General features: G+C 31.6%; 1 long non-coding RNA gene across 3 annotated transcripts; it reads right to left on the bottom strand.

The window, feature by feature from the left end:
• Positions 1-8,257: 8,257 nt before the first annotated feature.
• Positions 8,258-10,962, bottom strand: LOC117687434 (uncharacterized). 3 transcript variants are annotated; one of them, XR_010707562.1, is made up of 4 exons: positions 9,683-10,962; positions 9,363-9,437; positions 8,982-9,089; positions 8,258-8,834 (listed from the first exon to the last, which is right to left on the bottom strand). It is a non-coding gene; the product is annotated as an uncharacterized lncRNA (long non-coding RNA). The 3 variants fall into 3 exon arrangements; XR_010707561.1 differs by lacking the exon at positions 9,683-10,962 and having other exon boundaries at positions 8,955-9,089; positions 9,363-9,601; XR_010707560.1 differs by lacking the exon at positions 9,683-10,962 and having other exon boundaries at positions 9,363-9,596.
• Positions 10,963-16,887: the final 5,925 nt, after the last annotated feature.

Raw genomic sequence — 16,887 nt, 5'->3', positions numbered from 1 at the left:
CTTGCATGAAATATAAGTTTGGTAACTGTTGAATAAATAGTTGCTGAGATACATTATTTTAAAACTCGATGGTCAATTACCATGAATTGTAATTCAGCAGTGGCGGCCATCTTGGCGAAAATTAAAGCAGCAGCCTAAGTGTTAATTAAAGTTGCGAAAATGATTTGACAGTGGGTAAGTGTTGATTATTTGTGATATATGGCTGCAATAATGTTAAAATGTAGAAATAATAGGTCTGTTCAAAAATTCAGGGAAACTGGAGTCGAAACATGGGGAGAAGCGTAGAACGTCTTAGGTTCCAACATTAACACATTTTCCAGAATCAAAATATGAGGGAGTGGATGAAGGCTATGCCTGTCCACTTCTCAAAAGAGAATAGAGATAGATCAAATAAAACAGCTGTAAAGGAACAACAAGAGATGTGGTTGATCTGATTTATTAGATTTTAGAAAATGAAGTGTTTGAAAATCTAAGAAAAATAGAAATTGAATTTTAATTTATATATACATGTATCGCATAGCCCCTAACTCCGTCACTACCCTAACTCCATCACTTTCGGGAAACTCCTCGCCGTTTGAAATCAAGTGCGATTATGACGTCATTTTTTGTATGTCAAAAATTTTCACTCAAATGTCAACAATTTACAACGGTTAAAATTAAGAGTGTGTTAAAACATAACAAAATTACACCTTGTTCATTTTATGTAACAATAATTGCGTGAAATCAGCTAACACCTTTTCACGGGTGCACTAAAATAACAATATTTCTGACACGCGGGGCCTTTTTGATTATTTACCGTGGTCAGTCATTTTAAGAGAGGTCAAGATGAAACATTTCACATGTAATTTATTTTTTATTAAGAATATTAATACATTTTTTCAGTCCGCAATATCGTTTATGCACTACACTTGATGATAACGTCAAATCGCTCATGCCGTAATTTTTGCCTTATACAGGTTACAGATATATACAGCATGTCGGTATTGAGAATATGCTACATTTATTAAAAATGTTATAAATAAATAATATAATCATTAATATACTCATTATTGATATGAAATATGTAAGGACAGAAATCAAACGGCATCCATACATTCTGAAAAGGTCATTGTGATTTTTGTTACAAGGGCCAATTTTTTTTTTTCTGGCGATCATTTCACTGTGAAATGATATACAATTTAAATTGTATACACCAATTTTACTTATTATAACTTGGCCTAGATACAAGTTGAGTTTAAACTAAATTGTTAATGTGTCTTCATTCCCTGGCGTATTTTAGATCATGTGGGTGACGGAGTTAGGTTCATAAGTAATGATAGCATTAGCTGCAATAATGTAGCCCTCTCCCGATTTTTTTTTTTTGGGGGGGGGGGGGGGGAGAGGGCTACAACTCCATAGGATCTCCATAATCGTGCAAGTGCGGGAGTGATTCACTCAAATCGTTTATAAATGACAATAACATTTGCATTTCTTACCTGAACTCAAACGTTGTAGATGTCTATGGCATAAATTAATCCAAAAATATCAAGTATAGTCCATATATCGGTTACTTTTCGTGTATGTCAACAACGAAAGTTGAATTTGTCCGCCATGTCTACTGACCTTGACCGGTTTTATTTTGGGACGGCCAATGAGAATTCAGGAGCGGATCTTGAACTGAATATAGGAATTCCCCTATTATAAACATAATTAACGCGGTAAATATGAATTTTCCATTATATACCATTTCCTTAAATGATGTTTTAGTGATATAACGAGGTAAGATCAATTATTTACACTGACATTCACGTTATCAAGCCCATCAAAACTCCAAGCGTACATCCCATAAAATCACGCGAGAACTGTCATGGCTGCTGAAAAAGACGACTGGTAAACATGCTGATGTTTTTTATCTGGTTTTGATTTATATACGATTAATTTGTTCAACCTGAATTGAAAAATTATTTTATCTCAAGGAAGACAAATATAAAATCGATCTTTTCAGACCGAAGTCAGCCGCATTAAAAACCTAATTCTGCACCATAACGGAGATCCTGTGGAATTGTAGCCCTCTCCAGTAAACATCAGATATAAAAAATAGGAGAGGGCTACATTATTGCAGCTATGATAGCATGTGTGATAAACGTTGTATTCAGAGGGCTTATTTGAATAATAATAAAAATATTTTTGTTAATAATTTTTATAAATTATAACGTTTCAGGTTATATTTAGTGATTGCAAATGATAAAAACCTCAAAAAATAATTTGCAGAGAAACGCAAAATGTTTTCTGCTTATGGTGACGGAGTTTGGGTACTCGGTGATAATTAAATGAGATTAAAAATATTTTTCTTTCTTTTTTTAAAATAAAAGTGTGGGCAAGTAAATTTTGATGTGGGTCCCTGGAATGATGAAGATTAGTAGCCCACATGGCTAGCAAAAAAATCAAGTTAGTGTAAAACCCAGGTGATAAAGTCATCATGTCAATTATGAATAAGATCACAACTCAAATGTAAAGTTATCATGTCAATAAGATCACAGCTCAAATTCAACCCTTCACCATCTTGCCAAAATAATTTGTCAAGAAGTTCGTAATATGCAACCCAAAACACGATGGAATAGTGATCGGATTCGGAATAGGTTCTCATATCAGACTGCATGTCCACCGGTGGCGTCAATGAAGAAATCAACTTGAAGATGCAAAATTCGATCGATAAATGAAACCTTATGAACCATACCAACAAAAAATAAATACAAGCATGCATAGTAGTGCCTACGAAATACTTATTACCTTCAATGCCTTAGCTTGGATTACTTTTCGATTCAATAGGCCCAATAGTATACGACGTCTACCATGGTCTACGTTCAGCTTCCCCGCCATCGACACGGATTTCTTGAAGACTTCCGGTTTACGAGCCCGATCTAATTAAAGTTTCATACCAAAAAACTTGTCATTATCAATGTGAATGTAATATTTTTTATATCTATTGTGTAGTCTAAAACATATTTTTTTTCACTAATTTCAAATGAGGTGACCACTCAACCAATCATTACATAAAATAAAATCTCTCTCTCAGCTCTCTCTCTCTCTCTCTCTCTCTCTCTGAGATACAATGCATATTTATGAGAGAGAGAGAGAGAGAGAGAGAGAGAGAGAAGAGTAAAAATTGGATTCCAGATGTTCCAATGAGTATCAAAAATCTCATTTTTACCATTTTTATAAAAAAATAAATTTCTGTTTTTCATAGAAGTGCTTTGAAGATGACATTGCATAAGAAACACTCAACTGTTTCTCAGCACACCTTGTTTTGTAAATATAGTACTTTAACCAAAGAAAAATGATATTAAGGATATTTTTGCTTTTACCAAGGATGCCTAGAATAAAAGTTTTTTGGGGTAAATGTCACTCCTGAAAATTGATTTTTTCTTCTAAATAATGTTTAAAATTCTCTAAAAAAGATTGAACACAATCACGATTATACAATATATGTATCATATGTTCTATAGTTTCCTCTTCTTCAGGTGACAAAAGGTACCCATTTTAGAGTTAACTTTTTTAATTTTGAAAAAAAGAGTTTGTTGCTAAAATTTTGTTAATTATTCTGTTTTGGAACCATTGAAGTTTACAGTCTTTTGTTGTTATGAAAGGTACAGATGTAGTTTATTGATTATTTTCCAATCCATGTCCTTTATATCCAATAATTCATTCCAGGCACCTTCTTTTACCTGTTGTCACAGAGATATTACTGTGTAAAATATCATGATAGAAGAACTTTGACTTTTTACATTTCATAACTGTATATATTGTTTTCTCTAATAAGCGGGTTTGCTAATTTTCTTAAAGTTTGGTTTTTGCCCAATTTTCTATTCTAAAAAGTTGACCTTTACATCTGTATAAATATCACAAAACTTATCAAAACTAAAAAAGTACCATCTTCTTCAATGATATCATTGATATATATCTAAACTAATATTATTGTCAAATAGTAGTTGTTTATTAAAAAAAGATTTCCCTCCAATATGGATCAAAGGGTTAAATAAAATAAAGGTGAGTCTGCAGGTACACCAGACTCTATTGTATTATGCAGGTCAACCCATGCTTTAAATGCATCAATCCAGACTTGTTTTTTTAATTATTTCATAAGTATATTGATGTATTCAATACCACAGGATGTAAATTTAATTTTGATTAAAATTAGGCATGAATTGGTTCAAGTCCCCCTGTTTGTAATGAAAAGCTGTCTCTCCTCTACTAATTTATATACATTTATCTCAAAACCTCTCTCTCTATTTTTTATACTGCTCTGCTTTTGTTTGATCTTTCTGTCTCTATGTTTTTCATATTTTTCCTATTTCTATAATCTCTCTCTCTCTCTCTCTCCCTCTCTTTCTATCTCTCTGTTTCATTCTCTCTCCCAGGCCCTGTATCTGCTTTTTTGGTCTCCAATCAATCTCTAATTTTCTGTCTCTCTCATTGTCCGTCTGTCTGTCTGTCTGTCTATCTGTCTGTCTGTCTGTCTGTCTCTCTCTCTCTCTCTCTCCTTATGTATATACATATAAAAACCGCTCTCTATCTGCTTTTCATCTGTCTGATCTTTCTGTCTCTCTGACTTTCATATTTTTTTCTATTTTTATAACTTCTCTCTCTTTCTCTCTCTTATTCGCTTTCTCTCTCTCTCTTTATCTCTGTGTTTCATTCTCTATCACTCTATCTCTCTTTCTGAGCTTCTGCATGAGCTTTTTTTAGTCTCCAATCAATATCTCTCATTGTCTGTCTGTCTCTCTCTCTCTCTCTCTCTCTCTCTCTCTCTCTCCATTGTTTTCTTGCTAAATGTCTGTTAATCTGACAGTTTATCATATCTTTTTCTTTGACAGATGTTTCTGTCAATGTTATTTATCTGTATCTTTTAACTTTTTATCACTTATTTTATTCCCCTTTCTTTAAAATTCTCATTCTCTCTCTATCTCACTCTGTATTTATATATATATATCTCTTTTTTATGTACATGTCTTTCTCTCTCTCTCTCTCTCTCTCTCTCTCTCTCTCTCTCTCTCTCTCTCTCTCTCTCTCTCTCAGTACATGTCTGTATAATGTCTTAACCCTGTGTAAAAAAAGCTTTAAATGACTTTTTTAAAATTTATTCTGTCTGATTTGATCTCTCTCTCTTTATATTTTTTCATTTCATGTGATTTTTAATTTAACCTCATCCTCTCTTGGGCCCCTTTTCTTCACTTGTTTCTCTGTCCCAGGCTTGATAAATGCTGCATATGTGTTTCACTGGAGTATCATATTTCTAATCTGACTCAGCTCTGGCATGACATTCCAATGTGGTTTTAACTCCCCAACTAGGCTTGCTATCACACCAGAGAGTTCATGGACCACCCCCCCCCCCCCTTCTCCGAATTTATTCAGCTAGCTATTACATAAAGAAATTTCATGTTACATTATAAAATAGATCTGTTCAAAATGAAATGAAAGTTCAAAGAAAACTATTGTAAAATATGACAAAGGATCAAGTTAAAAAAAATAATGATGTAGTACATATATTATTTAATGAAAATGAATAAATACATGTGTATATATAACCATTAATTAATCTGCATTTGATTTATCCTGACTGAATTAAATTGGCAATCAAGGTCATATGGAATCTCGGTTTAATATATCATTAAGAACAAGAAACTAAGAAAATAAAGAAGTACCATTCAGGTTTATTAACACACCTAAACAGAATCAAAATATAACCTAATTTATCACTGTTTATATATCTCATTATTTTTATAAATATAAGTGCATGTATCTCCCTCTCTCTCTCTCTCTCTCTCTCTCTCTCTCTCTCTCTCTCTCTCTCTCTCTCTGAGCACATGCATGGATAGTGCATGGAAACAGGCAGTGTATGAGATATTTTCTATGATGTGTTTATGGAATGGAATGCACTTAGGGTAGTTAATAGCCCAAAACTACTCATTGTTAAAATATGAATTCAAGATGGGATCTGTTATGCCATTCCATATATGAAAAAACATATTAGAAATTGATCCTTAACACTCAATCTTATGTGTTAAAACATGACTTTTTTTATTGGTGATTTGAAAAATTCATCTTATTGTTATGGGTTTGTAATGATTAAATCCCATAATTTGATAGACACAGTTCCCTTTAGGATTAATGAAGAGACATGCCAGCTATTTAGTGTTGATCACAATGTGGTATGTGATTTTAAAGAATAAATTTCGATGATGTGTAATGATTGATGAATGTAAAGTGTTCTTGATCACTTTTGCAATAGCAGAGGAATAGTGCTTATTAGAAATAAGGAATATGAAAGAATTACCCCAAAACTCTAAAGGACTTAATAATCATTTTTCCTGCAAACTCCCATCTGCACATGAGCACACGGATATAGCATTTAAAAAATCAGTGTATGAGATACATGTAGTTTCCACCAAGATGTGTTCATGGAATTAAACACTCTGGGTATAGTTAATCGCCTGAAAACCATTCATCACTAAAACATGAACACAAAATGGGATTTTGCATGTCATTTTTATGAAGAAAAAAAGAACAGGAGAGAATGATCCAATGTGATAAAATATGATATTTTTATGAGTCACATTGTGAAATTCATCTTATTCTGATGAGTTTGTAATGATTAAATCTTATAACATTATAGACACAATTTTCTTTGGTATCTGGTTTAGAGGAAGAAATTTTGATGATGTGTAATGATTGGTAAATGTAAAATGTCATCTTCATCACATTTCCAATGCAGAGAAATTGTGCTTATAAGAAATAAAGAATCTGAAAGATTTGACTAAAAAAACTGAAATGTTGAATCTGATGGGACTTAAACGTTTATTTTCCCTCCAAGCTCCCATCTGCACGTGCACACACGGCTAGTGCATGGCAATAGGCAGTGTATGAGATAGTTTCCAAAATGTGTTCATTAAAAGAATGCAACACTCTGTGTGTGAATCGCCTGTAAACCACTCATTGCTAAAATATAAATTCAAAATGGGATTTTGCATGCCATTTATAAGAAAAAAGCCATTAATTAAATGGTCCTTAACATACAATTCAATGTGATATAATATAATGATATTTGATAGTCGATTTGTGTTATTCATCTTAATCAGATGAGTTTGTAATGATTAAATTGTATAATTTGATAGACACACCCATACAAAAAAAAAGCACTAAAAAGTTATACCTATGAGCCCTTAAAAAAGTTACAAAAAAGTCATAACTAAGTTAGCACAATTTGGAACCATCTGATCAATTATGGTTCCAAATTAGCATCAAAAAGTTATACCTATATTGTAACTTTTTGCTTAAGTACAAAAAAGTCATAACTAGAGTGTAACTATTGACAATTTATTTTTTTCATAAAAATAAATAGGTATAAAAAAGTTATCAAAAAGTTATAATAAAGTTATCATTTAGGTACAAAAAAGTTACAAATTAAAGTTACAGAAAAGTTATCATTTAGGTACAAAAAAGTTATACATATAGGTATAGAAAAGTTATAGATGTAGGTACAGAAAAGTTATACATATAGTTACAGAAAAGTTATCATTTAGGTACAGAAAAGTTATACGTATAGTTACAGAAAAGTTATCATTTAGGTACAGAAAAGTTATAGACGTAGGTACAGAAAAGTTATACATATAGTTACAGAAAAGTTATACATATAGTTACAGAAAAGTTATCATTTAGGTACAGAAAAGTTATACATGTAGGTACAGAAAAGTTATACATATAGTTACAGAAAAGTTATCATTTAGGTACAGAAAAGTTATAGATGTAGGTACAGAAAAGTTATACATAAAGTTACAGAAAAGTTATCATTTAGGTACAGAAAAGTTACACAGAAAAATTACAGATGTAGGCAAAAAATATATATCTGTATCATAAACTTCAGATAAAAAAAAAAACCCAGGTACATGTACAGGTGTTATACTGATGAAAAAAAAGTCCCTAATGTTGACATGAACTTTTCATCAAATTGTTTTTGCTCTTGAATAGGAATTTAAAATCATATCTGTTCATGTGAGCAGAAGAATACAAGTCAATGTTTATGTTAATCAATATGTTTACTGAATTATATTTACATCTAATGAGTATGCTTTCCTCCATTTCTTATGGAAACTTATAGTTAACGCCTTGTTTAACGATTGGTCGAAACCTATAATGACCTTAGAAAAATCATTGAAATAATCAGGATATCAATGCAGACTCACATTCCCATTGAAGACAATTTGGCTGTTTCTTTTACGTACTGATGCACATTAAAAATAATATAGTAAATTTAACTTACTCTTTACAAACAATTTATTAATTTGTTAAAAGAAAGATGTAAATATAAACAATATAACTTTCTTTGACGATTCATGCAGGTAATGAAGGGAGCAATGATTGCAGAAAAAATTTACATAACTCACTAATGCGGGTAATGTATTTTTTCTGCAATGTCGCTACATTCATATCCCGCATATGTCACCAAAAAAGCATTTTATTGTTTACATAATTATCTCAAATCATTACAGACCCTATATGCAAGTTTTTTAAATAAAGCAATAATCTAACATAAAAGCATTTGGGAATACATGTGTGTCTAATGTTCTTGCTAAATTTGAATAGAAAGTTTGAAAAACATTATTTTGTAAACCAAAATTTGACCAAAACCTTCATAATTAAAGCATGTTTTAGGTTAAATTCCTAACATATACTAGCATGATTTTGTTCCAAACATACTAGTATGATTTTTAAAACAGTCCTGGTTCTAGATGATACCAATGACCTGCAGTAATTTATCAGCAAACAACTGGATCTGTTTCTTGAATCTGTTGAACTTCCTAAAATGTATAAAAAAGAATGTTGCATTATGGCAATTTCTTACTACATGTACTTTCATTGTAACTGTTAAAATCCTTGACAACTACCATATACTTAAAACAGAAAATTATATAGCATACCAAGTTGAATATATATATGACCAGCACCTGGCAGGTGAAAACTGGTTTCTGTTTACATGGCTGCATGTATTTCTATGGGAACGGTTGCTCTTGCATATGATCTCTTTCATAGTATTATCCTCGTCCTCCATTAATCTAAAAGAAGGCAATAATATTTAAAACATGATACTGTTTGACAATTTTCAATATATGTAGCATAAATTATTATTAAATATCAGTAAAACTTTTCAATTCTCTGTTGACCTAGTACCCCCCCCCCCCCCCTCTAAAAAAAGTCAACATTGATACAGCATGCAGTTGCCATTATATTCTCAAATTTACAATAATTCATTTACTAAAAGATATACATAATATATGGTTAAAAATTTAAAATCTGTATATCTTTACTTGATAAACACACACACTTACTTTTTTCATCTTGTATTAATGATGTATCTTCAATCTGGTGTACAGTCTGCTAGCTGGACTTGGTTGGGATTTTTTCTGCAATACAATGATACTCTTTTTAAAAGAGTCGGCCATAATTTGATTACATATAGAATGTACATCACTAGATATACATGGCTGCATATACTTTGATATAGATGATAAAATCATGCACTTCTTATTAGAATTCTAGAAATATTACAAATGTAATTCATTTCTAAGTGCAAAGCAATAATATAGAAATTGAGATAAGCAAACACAAATGAATTATTTAAAATGACTTGTTTGTACATCAGACTTACCCTGAATGGAAATGGTCATCCACAACTAAAGCCATATCTTAAGCATGTCTATCTTTATGAAACCACTGCTTGCAGTTTCATTACTACATACAACACGCTGTGATTCTGCATATTTCTTGAAAAAATCAGGAAAATCTTCACAACAACTCCTGTCTTCTTTGCCCATTTCAAAATTTGATGGCGGAATGGCAATTGTCCAATCAGAATTCACGAAAGTCAAAGTTTGAAATTTTGGCCAATCACGATACAGCCACGATTAATACCGGGATAAATCTTTAAAATTTATTTTGGTTAAAAAACAATATTATTTACTTAATATTATCTTAAGAATTCTGCATTTAATTGAAACAAATGTTAGTAATATTTTCTTTCCTTACAACCTGTTAGTTTATTAACCGATCATCAAAACTGGGCATTTCCGGTCTCAAGAGCCGCCATTTTGAATAATTTGAGGGAATTTTAAAAACTAAATCAATTTAAATACCAATGCATTTTTACAAGTGATGAATATGTAAAACTAAAAATTATAACACCTTATTTAAATAAAACATGTTTCCCAAAGTTTATAACACAGTCCTTATAGCTATGTGCTGTTATAAATTACGATGAGAGATAGGCTTGTACTGGGAAAACATACAGATGGAAATAGCAGTACTGTTCTTTGTTAACAGCATGTCTATTAATGAAATATGTGAATAAATATGATGAACCCATCTCATAATAACAAACAATGCTACCACCCCTCCCCAGCCCCCCCCCCCCCCTTTCTTCGCATGCATTCGATGTCGTGGGAAAATTCTGAATCAATTTCTAGAAATCTACTCTATTCCATTCTTCATGGGGTAGGCCATGAAAAGTTGGAAAAATTTTCAGTGATATTATAAAGTTGATGCTACCCCTTAGTTGTTTAAACGAAATCGTAATATGTCTAATGATGTTCAAGAGACCGATAACAAAATAATGCTTGCAGGAGCAAAATAAAAAATGTCTGCTGGTCAAAACACACACATCAACTTTTTATCTTAAACAAACATCAGTGTCATCACAGCACGGACTAAGCATGACCTCTTTAGACACCCTTTACTGTTAACCTGGGATGTGTGTGCGTTCAGGCGGAAAGTGATTTCCTGTTTCTGCCTTATAAAAACAATAAAATTTTGGACAGGTGTTTGTGTTGCAATTGATGGACTGGATTCCCGTTATAATGGTTATGTCATTGTTTTCAAACAAATCTTAGTGATTTTACTACCCAGTGTGTGATCAACCTACATCTACCACCCCCCCCCCCCCCCCCACTTATCGTGATTTTTATAAAAAAAAAAAAACAAAGATATAACGATATTTTATATTAGTTTTTAGATTTATTGTGATAAAAGTCTACTTTAGACTTGAACCTCTTGGATAAGATACTCTTAAATTTTTAGTGTAAAAATGACAAAGTCCAAACACATTCACAAATTGACTAAGTTCAATGTAGGTACATTTTAGTTATACTGAAAAGTTTCTAAGTTCAATGTAGGTACATTTCAGTTATACTGACCATTTTCTAAGTTCAATGTAGGTACATTTCAGTTATACTGAAAAGTTTCTAAGTTCAATGTAGGTACATTTTAGTTATACTGAAAAGTTTCTAAGTTCAATGTAGGTACATTTTAGTTATACTGAAAAGTTTCTAAGTTCAATGTAGGTACATTTTAGTTATACTAAGAAATTTCTAAGTTCCATGTAGGTACATTTTAGTTATAGGGCAAAAAGTTTAAGTCCAATCTAGGTACAAAAAAGTTATAACTTTTATGTGCCTAAATCTTAGGTACATAAAAGTTACACTTTAGTTACAGAAAAGTTATGACTAAGTGTAACTTTTTTTTGTATGGGCAGTTCCTTTTAGGATTAATGAAGAGACCTGCCAGCTATCTAGTGTTGATTGGAATGTGATGTCATTTTTGAGGAATAAATTTTGATGATGTGTAATAGTTGGTAATGTAAAGTAAGGTCATCTTGATCACTTTTCCAATGCAGAGAAATTGTGCTTATTAGAAATGAAAATTGACCAAAAAACTTAAAATTTAATTTGAATCAGATAGGATTTTAACATTTTCCCTCTAAGTCTAAACTCCCATCTGCTTATGAGGAGGACACGGATAGTACATGGAAACTGGCAGTGTATGAGATATTTTTTTAAGATGTGTTTATGGAATGGAACACATCAATAGGGTAGTTAATCGTTAGTCTCAGGGAGAATGTTTCAATTATACCTTGTCCTATATTTTTTCCAGTAAAAGGTTAACTTAAAAGGGAAACAAATTGAAAGGGGGGGGGGGGGGAGGGGGGGCTAGACTAATCATCAAAAATCTTGACAAGCAAAAAAAACAAAAACAAAAAAAACCAAAGACACCTATTTCCCAAAATCATGAAAATCCTAATCCGTGTGTGTATGTGTGGTGGTGGTGGTGGGTGGGGGTAGGGGGGGCAGTATGCCTAGTACTCTAAAAATAAAAAAAGATCTCACCTGTAAAATTCCCCCCAAATCCAGGGAGGGGGAAGGGGAGCTGGTATATAAATGACTCCAATTTTCAATATCGCTATTAATATTTCAACCTTTTATTGTAACCCACTCCTCAATGTTGTTGTATCAAGATTTTCTTGAGAAGTATATCATTGAAATCTGTAGACAAAACAAACTTTAAAAATACAAAGATAATTGGGGATCAATATCCATCCCTCTGAGTTATGGCCCATTTAATTTGACCTTTTTGCACCTAAAATGCAATTTCATCCTGATTAGGATTTGTTGTCAGTATTTTTGATTAAGCAAACTTATTTCTTCAAATATTGTTTTTAATTATGCACAATGGTCACACTGAATAGAGGGATTACGAAAAAAAAATTGTAATAAGCTGAATTAATTTTTGTGTGACCTTTTTGCACTTAAAATAAACAATTTCTTTAATAGTTGCAATTGGATTTGAAATAAAAACTTTTTGAATATCAAGAATTTTATAAGATTAATCCAGTTTGCCTAAATATGTATTCAGTATCATTTTGACATAATATAACATGGGGGTCAGTGATGTCAAATTTTAGATATAGGGCTTCAAAGGTAAAATTCTCGCAAAATTTGGCCTAAAAAAATTCAGACATGTTCTATATATATGCATGTTTTATGCTAAACGGCTATCACATTCTCAAGATTTGATTTTGTACATGTCACACAGAACCTATAAAATATGTTTCAAACCTATCAAATGTTAAAAATGTGAATAATGATTAAAGTATAATAAAAAGAAAAGTATATTGAAAATTCATAAGATTGCTTGTTTCTGTCATTTTCGTCTAAAAAACCTTCCGCACGAAAAAATAGTTTCCCAAAAAACTTGTTTGTTTCTTGAATTCAAATGGATTTTCTTTATGAATGTTGTGTAATTATGAAAAAATAATCTATCTGTGATGATTAAATAAATAAAATCATATTCATTTTAAATATAATGATCATCTGCGCAATGAAATCAAAACATGAGGAGTGAGATACCTTAAGGTTAATTTAGGAACAATTTGTTTGCTGCAAGAAAAAGTGGGGGTGGAGGGGGGGGGCGGGGTTGGGGGGTTGGACCCTCCCTAACGCTATGTGCCTAATGGTTAGGTCTAACTTTGCAAAAGAAAGTGGGCTATTAACATGTCTAACATGTTCTTATTATGAAATTGTTTAAAGTACCATAAACTGGAAATGATATAATCATTAAAGTATGTAAAACAATACGAATATACGCCTTTGCACACACACACTCTCTCTCTCTCTCTCTCTCTCTTGTTTGTTGGTTGGTTTATATTTGTACTTTTATGATATAAAAGTTGAGATTTTCATCCAAATATGAAATACTCAATAAATAAACTAAAGTATATACAGAATGTTACATATAGATGACTCAATTTTTGTTTATCACAGTTTTAGGTGTAAATGTTATATTGTTGTGGTTTTTTTAACAACAAATAGTAGTCTTTAATTACCCATGTTAGATTAAATATTTAATACATTTATTTTTTATGTTTTGTCTATAATGTCCTTGTATAAAAATATGCATTAATACTAGTAAGCCTCTGTTATAATACAAAAATGTAAAAAAAAAAAAAATCCAATTTTTTAGCTCCTTCCTGTCCAAATGAAATTTTATATATATATTTACATAGTTGAAAAATCACCCACTCCTTCCAATTGTCTCAATTTACATTATATGTAGGATATGTAATGTACATTTTACATAGATTAAAATAACATCTGCTAAATTAACTACTTTTGAAATGAACAAGAAGCAACACTATTTTTACCTTTGTATTGTATTTATGCATCAAATAAGTAGAAAAACATGTAACATTTTAACATTTTTCGTTGATTTCTTATCCGTCTCCAGCTACCCCGGTGTGTTTGATTTTTTTTTTTATTAAAGGCAGGCATCACACTGGTAAGTCTTAATTTTTTTTTAATGGTTGAAAAGGGAGGAGAATTAGAAACCAGAATATTAGATAAGATTTTCATGAAATATGATTGTTAAGCTTAATTTTTTATAAAAACAAGAAATTACATGCAGAACGGCATGTATATTTGTCACTAAAAATGCTTCAATTCATCCAATTTATCAAAATAGGTCAATTTTTAGTGTCTGTGATAATTGTTTTTAGATATGTCTGAGAACTGACACAAGGAATTTGCCACAAGTTTCATAATATTAGGTGAAAGATGTCAACCCACTGCTTTTAATGAAAAACAATACATGGAAGGAATGGTATACATGCAAGGGTATTTCTAAGTGATGTGGTGCTTTTATAATGAAAATATCATGTAGATACATGCAGTACTGAATAAGGTTTCTTATTACAAGAGATTGAACAACAATTGACCTCTAAAAGATTAAGTAAATATGTTTTGCTAAAGACGAACTATATGAATCTACGTTAAATAGAGTAAAGTGGAAATGGTGGATTCACTTAAATGACCATATATATATTTCTTAAACCTCAATGGAATTGGCAATATGGGGTATACTTTTTTTAAGAATTGCATAAGCTTTCTTATTCTGAGACAGGATGTCTTTTCATAGAATGTTAGTGTAAGGTAAAACCTATAAATTTATCAGAAACATTTTTTTAGCCTTGGACTGTGTTTTATGATACTTGTACCTTATTAATTTACACATTGAAAGGAATTTATAATGGTATTTTGAAGCTATTACATTGTACTTTAACAGTGTTATATAGACAACAAGAAAAGAAAGGATTTGGAAAATTGCAGACTTTATAGGATGGAACCCTGAAATGATATAGATGTTCAACATATAATTATATTAATAATATTTCACTAAATTCAAACTTATTGAAATCCCAAAGCAAAATCTTTTTCTTCATATATAGGCAGTAAAATTGAATGATGGGTAACCAAGTGATTGCCAAGTGGTTAACTCAGTTAACACAGCGTTAGCTAACCAATGCGTTAAATTTCTTTTGATCAACAGAATTTAACCACTGCGATAGCTAATCATTTGATTAGGATTTATCACGTTGTTATCCTTCACACAGTGTTAAATTTAACTACCTTTCGAAAAACCGGACCCTGAACATTATTCTAAGGATTCATTTCACTAAAAAAAAAATTATGATAAGCAATCTTTTTAAAATAAAAACGTTGCATGATAACCGTATATTTGCACACTTTACTCTGCTATTGCGTTTTACGACAGTAATGAGCAATACCCTGCGTAGGGGGCTCAAAATTTCAAACGCGCGACCGACCTTAACACACAATTTAATGTGTTGAAAAAGGACCTTTTTGTTATTGATTTGTGAAATTCAACAAAACTGTTGTTCTTTAGAAATGAAAAGACCTTTCAGCTATATAGTGTTGATTGGAATGTGGTATATGATTTGGAGGAAGTCGTTTTGATGATGTTTAATAATTGGTGATTGAAAAGTTTCATCTTGATCACTTAGACCTTGACCGCCAGACATTAACGTGCCACCTGTTGTGAAAGCAATACTAAATCCTTAGTAATCCTTTTAATTAATTATCTATTATGGCAAGAGTAACTCTCTTTATTCACTCATGTATGTCTTGCCTATAAAGTGGTCGTTATTCACATTCATCATCAGTTGGAGACTGGACCTTGTATTGTCCATGCCGGCTGCATAGATCGTGTAGGAAAAGTTAGGATCGTTAATAAATTGTTAGGTCATATTTTTTCCAAGCTGTGTTTATGGCATGCGAACCACTCACTGTCCAAAAAATGAACAAATAAACACCATATATATGGAAAACATGTTATTTTCACGTTAATAAATAACAATACTTGAAAATGTAGACTCATTGCTTTATACCTAAGAAATGACATGTGGTGATAACGAACAATGTTCAAAATCAAAAGTTCAAAGGAAAAGTACAAGACAGGAGCAGAGGAAACACGGAAGTCTTAAAAAATAGAGGTAGTGTCAGGTACAATGGAGGAGTGAGCATCCTCTTCTGACCGATCACACCCACCGGTTGCTTTTTGTTGCAATCGAGAAAAACAGAAAAATCCGTTGAATGGTTTTTCAATTATGGCCTAACAAAAGTATGAAAAACGTCAGTCAGCCTGCAACCAAGTGGAAGATTGAATTTGCTGACAAGGTCGTTGTATCGACCATAGAACTTACGAAAAGATGACTTCAAACGAGATTGTTGATAGCCATGTTTTATCAACTTGTTTGTCAGTATCTTGCCTCGCCTTAGAAACTGTTCATAATAAGTAAGGAAAGTTGCATGACTATAGAAAAATTGAAGACATCACGTTTATCATTAAGTTTTGTTGTTAGGTTACCATCAATTAAATGTCCTTTTCCAGTAAAATATCCAATTATGAAACAGGTGATGCAAACTCTGTGGTATCTTTTGTTTCAAAATCTTTGGAATATATCGAGTCGATGCAAGTATGGAAGTAACAACTGATATGACAACTAATTGTCGATATACCTGAATGCTGAGTTGAAGACCACGGTGAGTGTTTTATTTTTCCACGTACACGTTTTTGAATAAATTCTGCTTCATATGAATACAAAAATAGGTCTGCTAACAATAGGGCGAAATTAGTACCCATGGGAATTCAAACAGATTGTTGGAAGACTTGATTTCCAAAAACTACATAGATGTTGTCTTTCAGAAACTCAAGCATCTTTTTAATATC

The sequence above is a fragment of the Magallana gigas genome, chromosome 7, assembly GCF_963853765.1.
Source record: "Magallana gigas chromosome 7, xbMagGiga1.1, whole genome shotgun sequence".
Taxonomy (NCBI): domain Eukaryota; kingdom Metazoa; phylum Mollusca; class Bivalvia; order Ostreida; family Ostreidae; genus Magallana; species Magallana gigas.
The sequence above is the reverse complement of the archived record's forward strand: the minus strand, read 5'-3'. Positions and strand labels throughout refer to the sequence as shown.